This window comes from Bactrocera neohumeralis, chromosome 5 (assembly GCF_024586455.1).
Source record: "Bactrocera neohumeralis isolate Rockhampton chromosome 5, APGP_CSIRO_Bneo_wtdbg2-racon-allhic-juicebox.fasta_v2, whole genome shotgun sequence".
Classification (NCBI taxonomy): domain Eukaryota; kingdom Metazoa; phylum Arthropoda; class Insecta; order Diptera; family Tephritidae; genus Bactrocera; species Bactrocera neohumeralis.
The window spans coordinates 18,757,332-18,781,781 of record NC_065922.1 but is presented as its reverse complement, the minus strand read 5'-3'; the positions used below and the strand labels follow the sequence as shown (position 1 = coordinate 18,781,781).

General features: G+C 32.8%; 1 protein-coding gene across 9 annotated transcripts in view; it reads left to right on the top strand.

Moving 5' to 3' along the window:
• Positions 1 to 24,450, top strand: part of LOC126758166 (uncharacterized) — a 73,741-nt gene that overhangs the window by 44,447 nt on the left and 4,844 nt on the right. For all 9 annotated transcript variants that reach the window (XM_050472268.1, XM_050472265.1, XM_050472266.1 and 6 more), the window contains one exon: positions 2,004 to 2,084. The gene's annotated coding sequence lies outside the window, so the exon portion shown is untranslated. The remainder of the gene's footprint in view (positions 1 to 2,003; positions 2,085 to 24,450) is intronic.

The following is a 24,450-nucleotide window of genomic DNA, read 5'->3' as shown; positions in this document are numbered from 1 at the left end:
TGTCATACAAATTGAATAAACGGAATCAAGTGCTTGTATGGGAAACTTTTTTATTTGACGAGAAATCTTCACGAAATTTCGCATGGATTATCACCTGAAGGCAATAATACATTCTCCAAAAAAATTGTTCCGATCGGATCACTCCAGCATATAGCTACCATACAAGCTGAACGATTGGCTTCAAGTTCTTGGAGGGAACGTATAGAATTTGTAAAGGGTTCTATTGCTTTGGTGCAACCGAAGTTAAGGTTTGTTTTCTTTTTTTTAGTTGCTTTTCTAAAATATTGTAAGGTGGCAGCTTAATATGCTGTGCGTTCCTTTTTTCGAGTTCCCAAAATGCTTCTGGTATGATCTTTCCGATGTATAAATTATTTTTATTATTTTTACCTAAACTTCATTATTTTACTTTTGAGACCTTTACATACTTTTAGAATCACAGTTTATAACAAAAAATTATTTACTTAGAGTTGCCATCTTACAAGGAATTAATAATATTTTGGAAATGCATAAAAAAATCAATAAACTGTAACTGAGTGTGAGTATAGTACTTTAAACGCTGTCTAAAATTATATTTTAATAAAAACGAGGTTGCCAGCATTTTTAAATAATTAACTAAGTAACTTCTTTTTTAAATTTCTTTTTCATATTTGATTTTTTTTTTTAATAATTAAGTAACTAAATTTTATGTAAATATATTTTTTAAGTTTTGAAAAAATTTTAATTTTTGACAAAAAAAATATTTTTTAAAAAATTTTAATTTTTTTTTCAATAATTTAAATTTTTTTTTAATATTTTTTTTTTAAGTTTTGAAAATATTATTTAGTTAATTTTTGACAAAAAAGTATTTCAAAAAAAATTTAATTAATGAAAAAATTAGTTAGTTGATTATTTAAAAATGCTGGCAATATTTTTTTTTTCAAAAATTTAAAAAAAAAAAATTTAGCTTAAATAAAATTAAAAATTGAAATGTTCTTAAAAATAGTTAAATCTATATATGTATTTATGTACATATGAATAAGCATCGAACATTCTTAATTCTAAAATAATAATAAATTTGAACGAAAATGGAACGATGTTGCCAGCATTTTGAAATAATTAACTAAATAAATACTATTATTAATATTTTTGAAATATTTTTTTTTAATTTTTTTGGAAAAAAATCTTTTAATTTTCGAAAGTGAATTAAAAAAAAAGTATTTAAAAGAAATTTTAGTTAGTTAGTTAATTAAAAAATATTGTCAGAGTTTTGTAATTAAAAAAAATTAATTTTTTGGCTTAAATAAAGTTAAAAACTTAAATTAAAATTAAAATAAATTCTTAAAACGTAGTTAAATATATAAGTACATACATATGTACGTCGATTATTCTCAAATCGAAAAATAATAATAATAATATTTTTTCTGGCCACCCAAAATTTTTTTGTGGTCACCCTAAAGCTCAAAACTTTGCATGCTGCATATGAAAAAAACAATATTCACTTTAAACGCTAACTTCGATGAGTACGTCTTATAGAATACTCTGTGGGAACTACCTTGCACCTAAAAGCTACCTCAAAGCAATCACGACCGCCTGCCTGCCCTATATGGAATTTGGCCTTACCCAAAGTGATTTATATTCAATTGAAAATGTGAAAAATTATTCAGCTGAAAATATGCACAGCACAAGCTTTGCATTTAAATAGCGCGATAATTGCAGCGACAAAAGCGGAATGTCGGAGGTTTGTGAGAAAATTCACTTTCGAAGTTATTAAAGTCGGATATATACTTATATATATATATAAATGTAATTACTAGTGCATTGTTTTGTGAACATATACTTACTTAAGTTTTCTAGGAACTTGAGTTTAATTATTTTGTTAATTAAAATTTACAGCTAACATGCGAGGGAATGTCAAAATGACATAAAAGCTTATAGATTATTAACTTCAACTAATTTGTGTTATATACTATGTGTATGTTTGTATGTATATACTAATTATTTTTTTATTTTTATTTTTCTTACAGTCCAATGTCACCCTCACGCGATCAACTGAGCTGTTGTCACAAGTGAATCACTGTTGTTTTTTACATTTACACCTCATCAAAGTAAGTACACTTTTATATGTATAAACATATGTATGTAGGCAATAAGACAATTAGCATGAAAGCCAAACAGAAACAGTTAATAGCAGCACACTATCCCATGCACAATACAAGTAATTAGCGTAAAAACTGAGGAAATTACGAATTTTACACCTACGTGAAATAAACAAGCGCTACTATTTACCTACTTCGATGACTTCCTGTCCTTTCTTTGGCTTAATGGCGCATCACACTTACATACCGACATTATATATGTGTATGTATGTGTGAAATAAACTTACTATAGCTTTGCAAATCACTAATTACCAGCTGTGTTGCTTAATATCGCTTGAAAAAAGCCACAATACCGAACAATTCGTAGGTTTTTTGCGGCCGCTGCTGCGTATGAGTAACCGGCATGTGTTAGTGTAGCCGTCTGCTGGCAATATTTTTGCGCATTGCACAATCGTGACCATTTGCATAAAGTGTGCAATACTGCGAATGCAAAAGGCGGTGCGTGTACAGTCGTGCAATAACTGTGCATGCAAACGGCTATGCCGAAAAAGGTAGAGAGACAATGCAAGGTGGTTGCGTGTATGCAAAATTTATTTACCTACCATAAAATGATTGTTACGCCGACTGGCAGTCCGAGATTTTGCGAATGTCTGTTTGTACGATTACAGACATATATACATACATGCATATTAATATATATATAAACGTATATATTTACACACATACAAATATACACTTCACGCTCGTAGGCGGTTCATCATTACGCTCATCTTTAGTCTCATTCTTTTTGCAGCGCTTTTTGGTTTTTGCTAATTCTTTCAGTTTCTGCTACATCTTCCATTGCTTTATTCATTTATCTTTTTGCTCATTGCTATAAAATATTGTAAGGTCGTAAGAGTTAAATGCGCCGGCGTAATTGCTGTTGGCACTTTAGCGTGTAATTATTCTTACAAAGCAGACAATAGAATTTTTGTGGCATGGAAGCAGACAGCGCTATGTACATATATTTTTACATACATTTATGTATATACTAAATTGTGCATACATAAGTGTTCGTTTGTTGAATTATGTGAAAAAAATAAAATACTAATAACAGCGCAAATATTTCCAGACATTAGTGGGATTATACTGCCATAAATAAGTTATTAGCACTGAGACTCCAAGATTATATTTCATATAAAGAGAGAATTGAAACGGTTAAACCGTTGACATCAGTATTATGAGGCCTATAACGGCGGAGTTTACTGTTACAACCAAACAAAGTTTATTGACGAAGATTGTAGTTATTTTTCGAGCAATCAGTATTATATATATTGGGTAGTCGAAAAAGTCTTTCGTATCTCTAATCAAATTTCAACAAATTTTTTCTTACTTATAATAATAAATAAATAAACAAATATGTACCATTTTGGTTGATCACTTTTTGCCATTTTTCCGCTAGAGACATTATTCCATCAGTGTGAAACTTTTATCAGTGTAAATGGAAAATTCGAAATTTCCAGAATGGAAACGAGTGAACCATTGTTGTGCTGCACGACCTGATACAGCATCGTCTCCGTAAACTTCACAAATTTCATTGGTTACTTGGCTTGCGTGGTATTCTTCGCTTTTTTATACAAAACTTTCAAAATATGCGAATTTCTTTATTATTTTCACTCATTTTTGAACAGCTGTAACTTTTCTTCCCAAAATTTATTTTTTTTTTGGGGTTAAATGAAGCTTAAAATCTCACCTTTCTAAGACTAAATGATATGATACAATGTGATCAGTTGCCCTGGAGATATACGACAGCAACGACATCTATTGACAAAATACGAAAATACTTTTTCGACTACCCAATATATGTATATATATATTATTATGAACTTACAAAAATAACTTTTTCTCATTTTTTAATATAATTCTTTATTATCGCCTTCCAGTTAGACTTCTAAACCAACAATAGCATGCCAACAATTAACCTAATTTTCCAGACACTTTTTATATTTCTTGGCTGGGTTGGCTGGATTCAGTGCCTTCAACGAAGTTTGGTTTTTTCAGTTTCATTTTTAGAGCGCCTTTCGCTAAATTGTTGAGTAGTTTCGATTTCATATTCATCAACCGACGTCTTGTCACCAGTTATGACGCGTTTCGAGAATTTAGGGTACTTAGTTACGTTGTCAGGTACCTCTTCTGTGAGCCTTGCTTTGATACATTTCAAAATTTTACCCAAAATAAAAAATAAAAAAAATAAAATATGAACCAAAAACAAACCCAAAACATTAACCAAAACTAATCCAAAATATTAACCAAAACCAACACAATGTCTTCCAATCACTGCGTCATAAACCTTTTGAGTTTATCATCATTTACAGAGATGGACGAACACTCGGATGAGTCAAGTTTTCATTGACTTTCCTTCACTGGTACTTGGTGCCGCTCTAGTACTTCTATTCTTGATAAAGTAGATTCCCTAAAACAAGTCTGGAACATTTTCAACGATTCTGTACCCTTGATTCTATTGGTTATACAGAATTTCAAGCAAACTCGTTGTTCAATGTTTAAAAAAAAAATTAATTTTAAAATTACGCGTCGTAAAACACAGCTGCCAAATAGTTGAGGTTTAAGTCATATAAATTTGTATCAATTAGGTAAAATTAAATAAATTTCTAAATTTATTTTGTCGATTCGGTTTTCGGGCAGATTAAAGTACCAGTCCGGGTCAATTTTGATCTTGAGTGTGTTCTAAGTTCATGTTTTCTCGATGAATCTGAATTTCAGTTTAAGCGCCAGACTCGAAGATCGTTAGTAATAATTTCGTGGATATCTCAAAAATTCTGCAATCGTCTCCGAACTAGTATAGAAACAAGTCCAATTAAATAAGAAAAACTAAGTTCGGGTGTCAACGTATATTTTCGTAATATCTAAGTTTAATAAATCCAGTGCTTGGATAAGGTGAAGAGCATTGTCATTTTATGTTCACGCTTCATATTTACTTCAACTCGCTCTCAAACCGATAATTAAGGTTTGAAGGTAATCAAAAGGTTGGAAATCCGAATATTGGCAGTATATATATTAACTATTTTTGACAACAAATCATTAAGCTGGTTTGCATATTCTCAGTATATATTGTAGAATACAGACAAACGGATAGATGAAATCACCAAATCCGTCATTAGGGAGATAAAAAATGTGTTTCTTAATACCATGACGAGAAAACTGATTTTACTTAAAGAATACTGACGAAAAATTCGAAGATATTGGCACAAACATTTCGTTAGTTTGTGTAAGTTTACAGAAATAAAACTCCAATTTGTGTCAGAAATTTTCAAAACATAACACGCTATGAAAATATCATGAAAAGCTTAGCACCCTGTACTCGTATTGCGCCCTGTAACTGTCATTCTAACCATAATGAAATAATTAAGGTGTCTCAAAATCAGCTGTCACACATTAATATCCGATGTAATATTCCATTAAATGCACACCCTGGCAATTATATCATTTAATTACTCTCCAGAAATCCATTTAAAAATATTATTTTACATCTCGATATACCCATAGCTATACAACAGTCATACAAATATTACAGACAGAGACAGTAAGTAATAATTCGTTACTTAATTAGTCTAATTGACTTAATTAGTTAGTTGTAGTTAGTTAGTTGAAGTTAGCATTCACACGTTTTTAGAAAAATCAATCCGTATAAACAACAGTTTACAATTTTACACTGGCACAGAGAATTGCAAATCAACTTAAGAGGCAAAAAATTGCAACTCTCAGTCATTAATATTAATGTTGTTAAATATTAATAGTTGTCAACGGAAATTGTCGCCACTCCTTTTAACTGGAACTTATCAACCTGTCTAGCATACTCCACTTAAATCATACAAGTATTATTAGGCAATTAGGAAAAAGCAATTACTGTCTGTCTGTCGCGGTGTTATGAAACTGTTTTCAGCACATTTATAAAATCTTAGATCTATTTGGAACTGGTATGTGACTGGTATATTTTAGGTATAGGTATATTTATGACAGGGACTTTTTCATTTTTCATTTTGAACTCTATGGAAAGCATCTGATTGATTACATTTGTGGAAATAGAAGTAAAATAATAAAAAAATGGTCGATTTGATCTTTTTTAATTAGATTATTATTCTGTCAAAGCTGTTTTGCTGAAATGCTAAAACCATATTCACTTTCCATATACTTGTATATAAAAATAATATGACAATACTTGTAATTTTGAATAATTTGACATAGTTGTACAACTAAATCCCTTTGAAGATATAAATATAAATGTAGGTCTCCCACATTCGTCTTGGAGTAATCTGCGATCTCGATTGAATTCAAAATTCTTTGGCTGATATGAGTATTTTAAGTTACTGTAAGCAACACAAATAGCGTTCATTTCTCAAAACGTTTCGAGCTCACACTTTTAACCTCAAAAATGTCAAACTTTACCATAAACGTGTAAGCTGCCATATTGCAACACTAGGATTGCCAAATCACGAAATAGAATAGGCAACCTACGTAAAGTGATCGAAAACTTGTATAACCCTGTAGTGAGATCGGAATTAGACTCATTATTAATGCAGAAAACAATTAACAAGAGCTTTGAATATGTTCATATTTGCATTTTAATAAAATTACTCTGAAATATTATTAATTATGTATGATTGTTATAGAAAGTATTAATAATACTAGTAAATGAAATTGAAGAAAATACAGTTCTCTAAGGGTAATAAAGAATTTTAGCTGTTATAAATGTCTGGGGTATTTTTTTTGTTACTTACGAGAATGCCGGTTATGATTGTTTGATAAATTCTTTGTACTATTCAAGTTCTCATTTATACATTGTGACAAAAAAGCGCCCGTAAATAAATTGTAAATAAATTACCCAGGTAAATAATTAAAAAAAAAAATTAAAGTTGCTAACTTGGTAGGAGAGAGATCGTGGAAGACATGCCTCGTTTTAGACGATCTTCGACCTCTTCAACTGATGAAAATATTAAAAAAGAGAAGCATATGGTGCTTGAAAATCCAGGTCAGGCAAGTGTTAGAGAGATGGCAAGAGAGCTCGACATCTCTCGCGAGTCCGTTTGAATTACTTTGGAGGATATTTTGAGTATGAAACGCGTTCTTGCACGACTCGTCGATAAAACTGATTTTTGGTTTAAAAAGTATCGTTAACTTGTCTCCTTGGACATGCTTGATCGTGCGAATTCCGATCTCACATTAATGGAGAGCATTATGACTAGCGATATGGGTTGATGAGTTTGACATGTAAACATGTTAAAAATCATACAATTTATGTCTCTATGTGGGTAATTTGAAGATATAGGCTTCATATATCCAAAAAAAATTGTTTCAACAATTTAGTTTTTAAAGTGAAATATTCTAAAAAATATTACATTTCGGGTTCACAATTTTTCTTATTTTTCTTATTCGGGCTATATTGCAAGAATATAAGTAAATATAGACTTTCAAAATTTTTTTCAGCAAATAAGTTCATTTAGTCACATAAGGTTTTATATTTGCCAAACGCAATCATAATTTTATTTTATATCAGTTGGTGTAAATATAATATATAATAAATTATGTTGAAAATTGAGTACAATTCGTTATAATATGCAATAATTATCACACAATACCCTTTTTTACTCACCGATAGAGAATTCCATTTGCAAAATATTTGTTGAAAAGGGAAAGTGAAAATACATCACATTGCAAATAAATAAAAGTCAACTTCTTTTCATTCAATTTTTCATCACAAAAATTTAGGCGCCTTATAACGATTTCACAGTCAGTCAATGCCATGCTTAATTGCAAATTTCATAATATTGTACGTAATTTTCGTTTTTCAAAGCACCAATTTGTTATTACTAACATCTTCATCAATGAAAGACTTTCTACACATCGGAGCCACTCTCAAACCTTTATATTGATTCACTGACAATATGTCATTCGCCAACAAATGGCTTATTTATGATGGCTACTATAATGAGCTTATATTGTCATTACTGTCATCTCGGCGCGCAGTTTCTTCAACTCCAGCCACATTTAGGCGAAAATTGTAACAGAGACCGCTGAATCTTTCATGTGTTGGTATGTAGCTACATATGTACTTAGCAATCTACTTAAGGCCCTCAGTTCGCTGCTTTTAAAATAAGTGCTTTTGTCTCGTTTTTTATACCTTTTGTTGTTGTTGCTGCTTTTCCAAATGTAATTTATTTCACTGAAGCCACGTGCAATTGCCAAGTTCAGCGTTCAGTGCTGAGGGAAAATGCAAATGTCTCTTGGCTCGTTTATAAGATTCGCGACGAGTTGGCAGCATTGTGTGCTCTTGAACTTACTTAATCAATCATTCGCTTAAGTTTGTATGCACGTGTTTGCTTCTTGGTGAAAATATTCGCTCTTTTCGTTCAATCACAATAATTTCACTTTTATTCAAGTGAAGGCGAGTTTTTTTAGTTATGAATTGGTGGTATTAATAAAATAAATATTGAGATATTTTTAGTACATTAAAGTATTCCAGGTAGTTGCGCCCACTTTTCATAAACATTTTCTTCAAATCTGCTAAAAGTACACCAGGTTAAGAAACCATGAACTAGAAACTCGTAGATTGACTGAGAGAATGATAGCATACTTAATATCAAAAAATATACTTTTGTGAGGAAATTCATATCTTCCTGAAAATAGAATTGCGGTGATATACTTGTATTTAAACGAAGATTAATCAATGTTCACTTATGATTCGAGGTTGGACGATGAAGTCGGAGAAGGATTTTCCTGCCAAGAGTTTTTCTTCTAATCAATATTATCATAATATACTCAGGCAATATCTAACCACAACAGTATGTTAGATGCAGAATTTGCTAGTTAGCGATCCAGAAACAGGAAAACTTTATCCGGCCAAGAGCTGTTATGTCGATGATTTAATTTTTTTGAATCGGTAAGGAGCAAGCTGAAATTGCTATGTTTATGAAATCGGAAATATCATCGAATAGAAGCTTATAGAAATAGATTCATATTTTTCGCAGTTAGATCCAAGTCCAGTGTAAGTTTCAAAGTTGTCGTTCAGTAGTTCGCGAAACTGCAGAGAGTTGAAATAATCATATCAGCTTCTCAGTCTAACGATTGCTCATCTTTTCTGAGCTATTTGCTTAAATGTATATACGAGTAGATCTACTCTTGACTGTTCCCAGTTGGCATGATATTAACTCTTCCTCGAACTCGTCTAAAGAGGCTCCTGACTTGGCCAATTCGTGTGCTTTTTAATTGTTGAAAATATTCTTGTGAACAGGAACCAGCTTATGGATAGTTGGAGTTGATCTGAAAGTGAGCTTAAAGCTTTCCTGCACTTGTTGAGTACGCTGAAATTAATCTTTGATAAGCTAAAAACCAGACAGGGTTTTTGTGTATATGATAGCTTTCTGAATCTTCAATTTGTTATTCTATACAACACTACAGACCTTCGTAGTACTTCTGCTTGGAAGATGCTGAAGTTAGTTGAGTTTGAAGACGGATATTTTTTGTAGTTTCCGTAACCTATATGTATACGACACGGAAGCATTTTATTTGATTTACCATTTTGTGGATATTCTTACTACCTTATTTAATCGATTTGCAGTACTTAACTCTAATTACCGAGGAACACTGGCGCTAGGTTTAACAAGACATCTTAATTTTCCAGAGATGTACCTCCAATAACATATTTAGTTGAATTTGGTTTGTGACGCCGCTAAATTATTGCTATTTTACTATGCGCTCAAATGTAGGCAACAATGGGACTAATTTAATATGAACTATTTATTTGTAATAATTCATTGACTTATATTAATTGGTATTTCTTGATATTTATACCCTGAACAGGGTATATTAAGTTTGCCACGAAGCTTGTAAGACAAGGAAGGAAGATCGTCCGAGATCCTTTAAAAGACATATATACTATTATAAATTATCAGCATGACGTCTGAATAAACGCGAAACAGAGAGACTTGTTTTTGAGATATCGATCCAAAATTTTGCACACTTTCGTTTCTTCTTAAGAAGTTATTCATTTGTCGGAACCGTCGTTATCGGAGCACTATAGCGTATAGCTGCCATACAACTGAACGATTGAAATCAATGGTTGTATGGAAAACTTTTTTATTTGATGAGATATCATCACGAAATTTGGCACAGATTACTTTCTAAGACAAGGGTACAATCGTAGTAAAAAAATTTTCAGATCGAAACACTATAGCATATAGGTGCCATATAAACTGACCGATGATAATCAATTTCGTGTATGGAAAATTTGTTCATATATTGAGATATGTTTACCAAATTTGGCATAGATTATTTTTCAGAACAATTGCACAATGTCTGTGAAAATTTTTCAAATCGAAGCACTATAGCATATACCTGTCATACAAACTGACCGATGAAAACCAAGTTTTTGTGTGAAATCCTTTGTATTTGTGAAGGGTTTTATAGTTAAGGTGTGACCCAAGTTACTGGTATTTATTGCATTTAATTATTCATTATCATTTTATATATGTAACACCATATCACTCTCGATTAATTACTCTGTTCAACATGTTACTAGAGTATATTGTAAAATGTTTATAAACATCTCGACCAAAATTGTCAATTTTTTCATTTTATCAAAATTATCAACGCTTCAAAATTTCATTCTTATCTTATATAAAATTTGAAAATATGACAACATGAATTTTTCAATTGCATACTCAACAGTTTGAATTATAATTTACAGTTGCAATTGAACAATTCAATTGTGCACTGATCATGACAGTTACATTGCCTCCCAGCGTAGCCATAAGCAATGCGACTACAAATACGAAACATTTCACAAATATTTCACAAATAATTAGCCACTGAGCAGCAATAACACTAAGCTGCTGCCAATAGCCGAACAAGTGCAACCACAATGCTAAATTTGCAATTGCAACAACTATGCGGCAATAAAGCAATTTGCAGGCGTCACACTCACACACAAACAGACAAACTCACACTCATACATATGTCGGCATGAACTTTTATGGTTTGTACATGAATTTTTGGTGTACAACAAACAACATGTACAACAACAATATTGTGAAATAAAACAGTGGCACACATTGTTGTTGCTATTCATGTATCTACTTAAGCGGTTTTGTTGCAGACAAGTCCAACTCAGACGCAGCCCAAAAGCGTGTGGCGCGAATGAATGCAATTTGAGGCCAAAAATGCGAACTGGAAAAAATAAATATTCGCGCTCATGCACTTAAGTACGATTTGGTACGCAAAACAATGCGCATGCGCAGTGCACACAACGCTCACACATGCACGCAAACATACAAACACCGGTGCGCACTAAGTCAGTGTAACGCTGGAGGGCGGCTGGTGGCTGGCTGGGTGTATACGGGCACAAAAACAAGTGTACAACAAAGTGGCGCAGCGGCTAATTAAGTTGCTGGCTTGGCGTCAAAGCGCGCAGCCCTGACACAGCTTTCCAGTTACTTTTATGTTAACACTTTCAATGCAAAAAGCCAAAGAAAGCATGCACAATAGAATTAAAAAGGCAAAACAACAAACACATAGGCTATATACATTGTAAAATGTGCGAATCATAACAACAACAAGAAGTAATCGCGATTGCATGCCACGAAAAGGGTTCACGTCAACGCCCACTAAGCAGCATTTTGCTCCCCTTTGTAAATCCCACTGCCTCCCTTTGTAATTCACGACATACATGTTGCTTGCCACAGCTTGTGGCACAACGCGCCAATGACTGACGTCGCGTGCTGTCCCTTCGCCATAGAAAGTGAGTTGTGGGAATCCGCTGCTTTTTACATCCATTCAACCCACTTTAAGTAAATCATGTGTAAAAAGTAAAAATTCAGAGGCCTCGTAACTTTTCATTTCAAAGCGACGGCGTCTAATATGTAACTGTGGGTGTGTAGAGTAAAAAAAATTAAAAATGATTGTTATAAAAAATGAAAAAAATAGCAAATCTATTCAAAGTTGCGCATTCTCATGCATATATGCTATATATATATATATTGTTATGTACATATCTAGGTGTCCAGGTATATACTGACGCGTACTGGCACTTACCAAGTGCACATAAAATTAATTGCTGCTCATTGTAGAAACGTGTGCTGTACTTTGTATTCGTCTACTTATGACACACACTTCTCTCAAGAAATGCTCTTGCTTTAATTTTTCTTTTATTTCATAGTCTTATTTGCACTACTATCTGTATTATGTATATATTTCTATTACTAATATGGCTAGCAATATATAAATATACATATTTCCTTTGAATCTAAATACCTGTAAAGGATGATTTTCATAGTCGGATATTTCCAAGTCAACAAAAAGTACACTTTTACACCAGCCATACTAAAATATTTGCTTTTATTTGAATAAAATACATTCCGACAAAAAAGTATCCGAAAAATTATAAATAAAACCCAAAATGTTCACTTATCCATCAATTTTTATTTTGTCGCCTTCAAAGTAATACACTTATGCCAACGATTTTTCCTCGAAACACTTTTCATAAGCACTTTGTGCGATGGTCTTCAGCTCCTTTAACAATTTTGTTTTATCTCTACGATCGACTGAAAACGTGTTTCACGGAGCCGCAATTTCAGTTTGGTGAACAAGAACAAATGACACGGGGCCAAATCTGGTGAATAATGTGGTTGATCGCTGGTATTAATTGCGTTTTTGGCTTTAAATTCAGTCACAATCGTGGCCCGATGCGATGGTGCATCATCATCGTGTAAAATCCATGAATTGTTCTTTCACAAAGCGGGCCATTTTCGACCGAAGTTCTCACGCAAACGCTTCAATACAGACATACATATAACTCTTTATTGGTCGTCTGTCACTCCGGAGCAAACTCATGATGTACCAAACCACGAATATCGAAAAAAGACAATCAGCATCACTTTGAGCATTGACCGGCTTTGGCGTGATTTTTTTTTTTGGGGTTTCGGCTAATTTTTTTCCTTCTATTCCGATGATTGTTTACTTGTTTGGATGTCAATCTCAAAAATCCATGTCTCATCGGCAGTTATAATGCTCTCCATTAATATATAATCGGAAGTCAATCGAACAAGCATGCCTAAAAAGACTGTTTTACGGTACTCTTTTTGAAAAAAATTCAGCTTTATCGGGACGAATCGAGCAAGAACCAAAATTATTCGAACGGACTCGCGTGAGATGTCGAGCTCTTTTTGCATCTCTCTAGCACTTTCCTGGCGATTTTCAGGCGCTATATTCTTCAGTTTTTGAATAATTTCTTCAGCTGAATTGATCGAAGGTCGTCCAGAACGAAGCAAACCATCCACGAACTCTCGAGCGTCTTTGAAGACTTTGTACCACGCGTAGGCTTGTGTTTTAGATAAAGCTGAACCACCGTACGCCTTTTCCAACATTCGTTATGATTCCGCACGTGAAATTTGGTTAGAAATATAAAATTTGCGAAAAATTCGATATTATATTGAGTACAGAATGCTCAATTAGAAGTGAAAACCGTCATTCGAAGAGTATTACGCCGCAAGAAAATGTCTGTGTGTCAACTGCATGGACTAGATTCTCTTTATACCAATATTAGTTCCGAAAGTCGGGGCATAAAGTTGGCCCACGAATAAGCCCCCTCTTTGGCAGCTTTCAGGATAATGGGGACCCACACTATTAGGGAGTTGCTCCGCACAGAGGAGAGGACGTCACTGGCAGCAGGCCGCAGGAATGTGTCACGCTAAGTTACGACTGGGAGGTTATAACCTTGCAAGGTTTAGATATATGATCAACCTCTCCCGAGACAAATTCCGTTTCCTTGTTGCACTCAATACAGGGCAGTGCAGGCTCAGAAAGCACTTGCCTAACATGGGCATAGTCTCTTGCGCAAACTGCCGCTTTTGCGACATGGAACAGTAAACTCCGGAACACCTAATTCTAGATTGCCCAGCAATTTGTAGAAGCAGGCTTAGCAAACTACTGGAATTATTCAGAGTGCCCATATGTCATATAGGAGAGGGCACAATAGACTTCAATAATTTTCTATCTATCTAGTTCCGAATCAAATGATTACGACAGTTTAAACCGTTAGCTTGTTTGGATTACCTATGACAAAAAATTGGTGACGTAATAAACGTATTATTATGTTGATTGCCAAATGGAGGGAGTAGGAGTCCGAAGAACATGACGATATGGCCATCACCTCAGCACTAAGAAAGTTCAAAAACTTTGAAAAATAGCATAATAAATGGTAAAGAAACAAGCTGTTGACGTTGTTATCATTGGTTTTATGATCTGCTTGCTTGGTACTCTAACGTGTTGGGCGTCATGGGCATGATATCGAGGTATTATAATAATAAATTAATCTCTCGAAAATACAACAAATCAGATGACTTCATAACAGGTCCTTTCATATTTTTTAGTTTAAAAAATTCTCAAAAATCTCCTCGTTTAAATAATTATACCACTTCACAACCTTTGAATATGTTCTTTTCAACCAGGTATTTTTCCCTTCATTAACTAATAGTGTCTATGTTAAATGTAGCACACTAATACCTCTCTGAAGCGCTGAAAACTATATTCTGCATAAATATAGAAAAATAATAATAATTTTAAGTGTTTGCTACGTTTCAATGCCGCACCTTTTGTTGTGATTCCATGCAACTGAGCAAGTCACGACCGCATGTCTCCTAATATTTAGAGCGACACACACACATTTCAGAGTTACATTTGCATGAGTCCGCTCATTTGTCGTTTGGTTGCAACAACCTTGAACGTAATTTTAATGAGCTTACAACTATTTGTCACACACAAGTATTATTATATGTTAGTGTTTGTGCTTGTTCCAAGTGCAATAATCTGTATGTTAAGTGAAAAGGTCGCTCAAGATTTATGCTTTTTTAAGTGTATTCATTTTTGTGGCTTTTTTGTTAGTAGACAGCCCTTCAGCTATTTGAGGGTAGAAGAATAAATTGGTGATTTTTTTCTTTTTAATAATTTGATTCATAAAGGCATAAATCTATGACTTGTGACTACCATCTTCTATTGACTTAGGCTCTTACTGTTTTATCAGAAACGCAAATTTTCTTTAAGTGGTAAGAGACTTTATATTACTTCTTCTGAGGCTTCTGACAAAAGTAATTTTTCTTACTACTTTTAAATGTTAAACCAAAAATGTAGTCTTTTCATTTTATAAAATTTCTTTAAGCAAGAAATAGTCTTTAAGAAAGAAATTCACGTCTAATGTCTTAAATTTTTTAAAACAATCTCCCCGGAGCGGTCGTTTGAGTTTGCTGAAGAGGCTGAAGGCACACGAAGCTAAGCTATCGTGATGCAAAAACCAAGAGTTTTCGGCTTATAATACCGGCCTCTTTTTACGAAAGTTTCGCGGAAACGACGAATTACACTCAACTAGTATACCGTGTTAGCAGTTTGGCCGTCGGATGGAATTCGGATAGCATCACACCACGATAATCGAAGAAAACTTTCAACATAAGCTTGATTTTTCATCTGCTTAGACGTGTTTTTTCGACTTCGGCTCGATTTTGCTACGATATTCGGCCGATTGATCGTCTGTTTTGGGGTCGTAAGCAAAGGTCTAAGACTTCTCGCCAGTAATAATACGTTTCATGACATCTTGGTAGTCGGAAAGCATTGTTCCGCAGATGTTACCGCGACACTGCTTTTCAAAAAAATTGAGTGATTTTGGAGCCAACCGTGCTTTTACTTTTCTTCTAATGATTATTTTGATGTGATAAAAAAAAGTTTTCTGTTTTTTGCCCATAGCAAATATGTCTTTAATATTACAAGAGTCTGAAGCTTTAATGTCTAATGTCTCAGGGGAGGCTGCATTTCCTTTGATTGATTGCGACTAGGATTTTATTCCACAAAATGTTCAGCTGTTTTATTTTAGTTATAAAATACTAAATTACATATAACAACCTTGACCTCCAAATACATGAAAATAAACTATAATTAACGAAGCATCAAAGATCTGCAGCTTACACACCATAGCTTACTCAACTATTCAAGATACCTATCAACCCATGAAGTAAACATTATTTTAATGCTTTATTTTGCCAAAAGCTTTATTTCAACTTTAATTACCTTCCGCTCGAGTCACGCCCGCACTTTACTGCGCTAGAAATCTAATTTTCGCAAGTTGTTGTTGCGACTTGCTCTGCTTTTTATTTCCATTAATTTTAGAGTGGCTTGGCGAACACTTAATTGCTGAGCAAATTCATTTATTTCGAACGTAATCAAGTTAATGGATTGCTGGTAGAACATAAAGAATCACATAGGTATGAATGTATGTATGTATATATAAGATATTCATTTATGTATATACAAGTATACAAGTAAGTGTGTATGAAAATTGCCTTTTATTGCTACTTAATATGTAAGACAAGCAAATAAGGCAATGGGACCATGAGTGATAACAATAAAGATGCCTAGAAGACTCCTACAACAAGCTCATTGTATGAGAAGGACAGTAGTAGAAAGTGTAGAAGTTGGAGAAGGCGAGTAATCGTGGAGGAGAGTAATGAAAAAGGAGACTAATGCAGGAGGGGTGTAATGTAGTATAAAGGTTGCCAAAAAAGTTGTGACATAAATATTTCACAATAATAAATATATAACAGCTGGCAAGTTGTGAGTATAAAGCACTGTGTTTATATGGTTTATATGTATGTCTATATACAATATACAATGTAGAACATACAACTAAAGTCCGTTTCAGTTTAAGCACATTTAAGATACCGTTTCCAGTTTTTCACAGCTCGACCTATTTTGCATTTCTTTATTTAATTTTTGCTTTTTTGGAGAATAATTAGCCACCTCCCACACAAATGATTTCATTGTCTACATTTTGTGTTGTTTTTCAACTGAGAAACAGGTAACAAACCGGCAACTTAATGGTCAACCGAAAAGAAGCGACTTCACAAACTGTATTAATTATAACAGCAGTCAAAACTTGCTAAGTATGAATCATGCACGTAGGGACAAGTTTGTTGTTTTTGGCAAAGCGAGTTACTTGCATAAAGGTATACCTAATTGGAGCTATTTATGTATGGCATATTTGTAAACAGGTAGGTCGTGCCTTTTTTGTCGATTTTTTGTGATGATACCATGATGAAGTCATCACACAGCTCCTCGAAGCATGTATTGTATTTATATGAGTGTATATAAAAATGTTTAAAAAATAACAGAGGAAAGTAAACAATTAAAAAAAAAAACAAAAATGTAAAAAAATCAAAAAAAAAAATATTTTATTAAAAATGTTTAAAGAATTATTAAATTTTAAATGAGTATAATAAATGTATTTTATTAGAAAAGAATTATAAAATTTGTAATGGGTTTAAATTATTAAAAAAACTATTTTATTTGAAAAAAAAATTTATAAAATTATTAAATATTTAAACGATTCAATATTAAAAAATGTTTTTTATTAACAAAAATATTAAAAAAATATTATATTTTATTAGAGAAAAACTCAATAAATTATTAATAGCTTGAATTATTAAAAAAATTATTTTATTAAAAAAAAATTATTAAACTTTTAATGGTTTCAAATTAAAAAATAAATGTTTTATTAAAAAGTTATTAAATTCTTATTGGTTTTAAATTATTAAAAAATTTATTTTATTGTAAAGAAATTTAAAAAAATATTAAATTTTTATTGGCTTAAATTATTAAAAAAAATTATTTTACTAGGAAAAAAATTAAAAAAACTATTAAATTTTTAACGGTTTTAAATGATTGAAAAATTTATTTTATTAGAAAAAATTATGAAATTTTTAATGGGCTTAAATATTAAACGATTTATTTAATTAGAAAAAAATAAAAATAATTGATTTTTAATAGTTTTACATTATTAAAAAAATTATTAAATTTTTAATGAGCTTAAGTTTAAAAAAAAGTAAATTTAATTAGAAAAAAAATTATAGTTTTTTTAATGGTTTTAAATTATTAAAAAAATGTATTTTATTAGAAAAATAATTAAAAGATTATTCAATTTTTATTGGTTTTAAATTTTAAAAAAATTTATTTGATTACAAAAAAAATTTAAAATTATTAAATTTTTTAAAGCCTTAAATTATTATATGTACACAAGGATCGTTATTTTTTAAACCCAAAAAATGCCTAATATGATAAAATTCATTGTCAAAATAAAAAATAAAAAAAATTATACTAAAAACTTGGATATATAAATTTTTAACCATAAATTTTAAGGTTACGTTAAATTGGCATTAACACCAAAGTTGTAGCTTTTTTTATTATCTGTTATAATCTATCTAACTTATTTTTCATAACACTATAAGTTTTGTGGAAAATCTTCGTAAATCATTTTTAATCTTTAAAAATTCAACTACACTTCCCGTTCCTCTCCCTGACTTCGCATCTCCTTTTCTAGTGGGTTTCATCCGCCTTTGATTTTTTTCACTTTTTGCCTTTGTCGAAGACTTCAGCATTGGCCTTATATAGTAATTATAGTTTCAGCAGTATACTGCATATCTAATTTAGGTGTGTGTCTCCACTATGATACTGATAATTTACTTTCCGCCCAATTGTAGGCAACAAATTAAGAAAGTAAATATCATATTTCCTTGAATTTGTCATTATTTTATCAAAAAAGTAGGAAAGAAATTGTTTAATGAAATTCTTATATATATAACTATAATATATAACAGTTAAGCTTACAGACAGTAATTTAAATAGGTATGTGTCTCCACTAAGTTTTTGCTAAATCACATTACTTCTAAATGTAGGCAACAACTTAAGAGACCAAAATTAAAATAAATCACCTAACTGCAAAAATTTCAATCATTTATTGACTAACTTCATATCTAAACCCGTTACATTTATAGTCTAAGAGCCAGTGAATGGCAGAGTACCTGTCTTACCTGGGTGACGTCATAGCTACCTTCGCTGGGCTTAGCTGTTCCCCATTTCATGTAAGGTTCTGTATAGAAGGGTCACCGAACAAAATATCATCTTTCGTAAAATACATGAACTCTGCCATTCACTGGCTCTTAGACTATTACATCTTAAGGTATTTCTCTTAAACTTTAAGTCAGTTGTACCTATGATTTCGGCTTCACCCAATTTGGTTAAACTAGGTTGTTTATAAAAGAAATTTGCATGCAGCTGCTTGCCTCTGTGCTAATAAGATGTCTATAATTGTTTACGGCATAAAGAAATGACACAATTTTCTATTTGGCTTCTTTTTTTTTGAGAAAACAGTGCCTCATCTTTGTACCTCGGAACTACTTAGTTTTTTTTTCGAATTTTATTTATTTATTCATATTTGACTTAGTTGGTATTTGTCGCAAAGTATATATATTTACATTTATATTTGCACCTGCAGATAAGTGTTTATATGCCAAAAGTCTCATCTTTAGCTACCATCATGGAGTTGAAGCTTTCTTATTTGGTTACAAAGTTCATAAAATGTCAATTTTCTCTTGCCTTTTGCGGTCTTGCATACATAAGAGCGAACTATAACGGATTCTATGTGTATATGTTGAAGCGGAGTGTAAACAAAGTATTTGACAGCTTACTTTTAATTTTTAAAATTTCATGATACTTATAATTTGAGGAGTTGCGAGTTTTTTGGCATCAGGAATAAACTCAAAGAGAGTCTTTTCACCAGCAACTCTAACTAATATACTTATTTATCCTTTTAGGTATACTTTATTTATTAATATTTTATTTTATTTTCTACTTTCTACCCTTATTCTTTCGTATATGTATTTAAAAATAAAGTTTTTTGCTGTCAAATCGAAAGTTGATGAGCCAAACTTAACAGACAATAATAATGCCTTCTTCTGTAAATGGAAATTACTTATATTATATTGTAACTATACTATACATATGTATGTGTATTATATTACAAAAACATAAAAACTTTTTTTTTGCATTTTTAAACACTCAATGTAAATTAAAAGCATCTTTATATGACTTAGACGTAAAAACATTTATATTTGTGCAGATTTTATAGTTGCGGAAACGGAACAAGAATATCTAAACTTCCGGTTCGTTCTTGTTTCTACGGAAGGTCATAAAAGTAACTGTTGTTTTGCCTCATTTGTGCTAACAATGTCAATTTGTTACACTAAGTGAAATCACGATAGCGTGCTAATTTGCCACAAAGTTTTAATACAGGGTGCGTCAAGTCTTAATGCAGTGAGCTGTATTTTCGAAATATTTTTATACAATTTAGCTCTTTATATGGTACTGTGAAGCTATTTCGTCTCTGTTTTCTTTTGTATTTTATCACCAAAAATTAACCATGTTTTCTGCGTATTCCAATAATTTTTCCTGCGGTAAAGTGATTATTCAGGCTCAAATGCTTGTCTTGAGTTCGCCACGGGTCCCAAGAGTGCTGTTGTATACTTTTTTGTATCACTCCTCAGTTATTTAGTAGAACTCCACAGGTCTTTCCCATGCCTAGTGCTTCTGTTTTGAAGATGCTAGCTATGTTTGGTAGAAGAGAATAGAGAAATATTAATATCCTCGGAGTATACTCCCATCCTTACACTTGCAGTTCATTTTGGTACCATCCGTGTAGATTGAGATATTATCTTCCCTCCCTACTAAACCTCTTCTCTATTCATGTTTTCACCTGAAAGTAGCTATTGAAATCCAACATAGAACATAGTCTGATTTACTTAGATTTGTATCGAGATAGTTCAGAATTTCGCTATCTTCAGAACTCTTCCTGTTCCAACCATTAAGAATGACATAATACCATGCCTGCTAGGAATATTCAAGAGGGAGCTCTATAAACAACTTGCACAAATAGTTCAGAATAGATGGAAATTCTTAACCAAAACAGATATGGCCACAATATCAGAAGATAAATACTGAAGACTTATTATATAGGTCCAGGAAAAGTATATACAGACTTATAGCACCATAACGGGTTATTGACCCTTTGGAAAACATGCGCTAAAAGTGATGGTTATGTCTTATAACAATACTTGACAACCTGAAAATATACTTATACACTTTCTCATGAGTGCCCTGTCTACCACAAATCAGACATCTAACTCCTGGGATCCATAAGGTATCAAACTCTGAATGCCTATCTACAAAAAGCCTAATGGCGATACCTAGTGGGCAACACATGGTTTGAACACAACGAAGAAACGTGATAAAAAAGATGTGAAGTTCTTACGATAGTTGTAGGAGGTTGCATTCTTACCTACCTACCTATCTTCTTCATACGTTTGCTTAAAATAAGTTATAACACAAATGGAAACAATATACCATCCAAGCATTCAGCAGATTTCGAAGATTCCCTTTATTCCAATATTATCAGTCTTTCTAACAGTAATATTCTAGAATCTCTAATCACTTCTAAGAAACTGTTCCAAAAGAAAACTAGCATTATTATTTCTTTCTAACAGTAGTTTTCTAGAATCTTACTACTTCTAAGAAACTATTTTTGAAGATAGCATTAAGCATTAAGTGTTCATTCAATCCAGAATCTTTCTCTACGAGATTTTTCACGCCATGTTAATTATATTTAATACCTCCTGCTTTTTACATCTGCCATTCTTCATTCTCTCCGGTGTTAAATGATTTTGCTGCTTATTGTCATTACTTCACTTTTCTTGGCCTCATTCATTCTGAGCAAGGCAGTATGCGGGCTTAATGCTGCAAAACGGTAGTCAATTCCCACAACATTAATTCCATTAACATTAATTGCATTCAATTGACACTGCCAGCAAAATCATTAGCATAAGCTTAACAGCTGTACACAGTACATACTAACAGAGTGTTAAGAATTGTGGCTAAGCGAAAGCAAGAAGTAACAAACGTTCTACAAACAAATAAAAATTTACGAGTATACTATACTTTGTATGTCAAATGGTTTTTATGATATGAAGGTGTAAATAATTATACGATATACATACATATATATAGACAAATATATGCCGATATAAGTTCACAGATAATATATAGTAATTCTATTTTCTTCGACACCTTGTTTACAGCAGTTCTTGTAATTTATCATCTAGGAAATAAACTTAAATTTACAATCTAGAGTTACTTCCTTCCATGCCTGATAGCGCGTAGCAAATTGTATTGCCACACTTCTAGTGCATTGTTAAGTGCACTTTGAACGCTTTCACAAGCAGCCAACTTCTTGACACACTTCGATAGCGCAACAGCTTGATGAATTGCATTTGATTGCCGCTATCAGCTGGATTAGTAAATAACTGGAGCAAGCGGTGATTAGAATGTCTTTCACAATTGCATTCTATTTGTACTTTTCCTGTAAATATTGCGCTAGTAATAGATATTAATATCAATCTAATTGTTGATAAAAATAGGTAAACAATATATACAGGGTGCGCCGTCTTTTACCTTGTTGTGGAAAATTTAATAATTTTAACGTTTTCTAACCAATTGTTATAGCTATACATGTTTTAAAAACTTCCATCCAATTCAATTTCTCACATGAATCGCTTTACACTGAAACAACCAACCGAAATAGTAACCTTTCGCCTTGAAAATAGTCACTGAAAATAGTACCTGAAAAAAAAACATAATTTGGTAAGCGATGAAGCTTATTTTACACTTGCTGGCGCAGCTAAAAAAGCAAACTTTAGTCAGCCTGGGGGAAAATAAGATCTATCTCAGATCCATGAAGAGCCATCGCATGACTATAAGGTGACTGTTTGAACCGGCACTTGTGGCAAAATCATCATTGAGCCAGTTACCGGTTTCAACATAGAAACCATAGCCCATAACCAATCAAACTATTCTCTAGCATTACTCAATTGTCAAAAAAAAAAATATGTATATTGAATAAATTATCTCTCAGGTCCTAGTTTTAACTCCCTCTCACTTATATTTGTGTAGTTATTTGGAAAGCTAATTGTAAGTCCAGCAATTCTGGTACCCTTGAAAACCTCAAGGCAAATATTTTTGCCAAAATATTGATTATAAAGTTTGAGATGCTCGAAAAGTGCTCTAACCTAGAAAAAGAACTACCAAATTGATGCAGTGTTCATAGTATTATTAGATTTTGATAGGGCCAAATTAAATATTGAAATTAATAAGGGTCAAGAAAGGATTTTGCGTTGGATTTCTGGGCTGATGTTGTTGTTGGTGTTAATGCTGGTTCCAAGATGGACGAAATTATCCACGACTTCGAAGTTACGACTGTCAACTGTGACGTGGGAGCCAAGTCGCGGATGCGATGGCTGTTTGTTTACTACTAGACCCATTTGCTTCACATTTTTGTCCGACCCGAAGAAAGCTAAACTAGCAGTTGCACATTCTTGTAAAAGATTATACCTTGTATATTCAACTCCGCAGCTCGAATCATTTTTTCGATCAGTAGATTAAAGAAGTCCCACGATAGGGACTCGCCTTGTCTGAAACGGGTCTTTTCCAAGATTTGGCGAATGGAGAATATCTGGTCAGTTGTTGATTTTCCAGACCTAACGCCACACTGATAAGGTCCAATCAGTTTGTTGACAGTGGGCTTTAATCTTTGACATAATACGCTCGTTAGAACCTTATACGCGATGTTGAAGAGGCTTATCCCACGGTAGTTGACGCAGATTGTGGGATCTTTCTTTTAGTGGATTGGTCAGAGCACACTTAAATTCCAATCGTCAAAAATGCTTTCATACGATCATATTCTGCAAAGAAGCTGATGCATGCTCTTTATCAGTTCTTGGGCGCCGTATTTGAACAGCTCGGCCGGCAATTCATCGGCCTCCGCTCCTTTGTTGTTTGTTATTTAAACTTCTTCATGGTCGGGCAATGGAATGTCCGCTCCTTCGTCATCGGATTCATCATCTCCTGGTTTTAAGCTTTCACTGCCATTCAGCAGGCTGGAGAAGTGTTCCTCTAATGCTCTGGGCATCAGTCACTACATCTCCTCTGGGGGTTCTATATGTAATTTATAGTTTATAAGCGTGGATATTGTATATTATTACTCAATCGATAATATATATCTTCCCAGCTTGATTATCATTAGTAAGTTAGAAAGATAACATTTTCAAGATATACGTCAACTAAAAGTGTCACAAATTGAGTTTTGAGAATGAAAATTAAATGAAAGTACTCTGATATCCCCATCGCGGGAGCTTGACCAACGCTGGCCTATCATCGATTGTTCGTTTTTTGGCCCAAGAGCGATTGTAAGAGATCTCGTGAGCTCTTTGGCCTCAATAAGGCTAGCGTCTACCTAGTTGTGGCAGGTCGAACAAGCCACTGCCTATCGTCGTAAATGCTGGAACGTTGAGAATCTTATCAGATAACAGCTGCAGTATCTCAACACATACATCTTTAGCTTAAACACTTGTCAGCTCTCGCTTTCAGATATTCAGCTATAGTGATTAAACGCCTCACATTT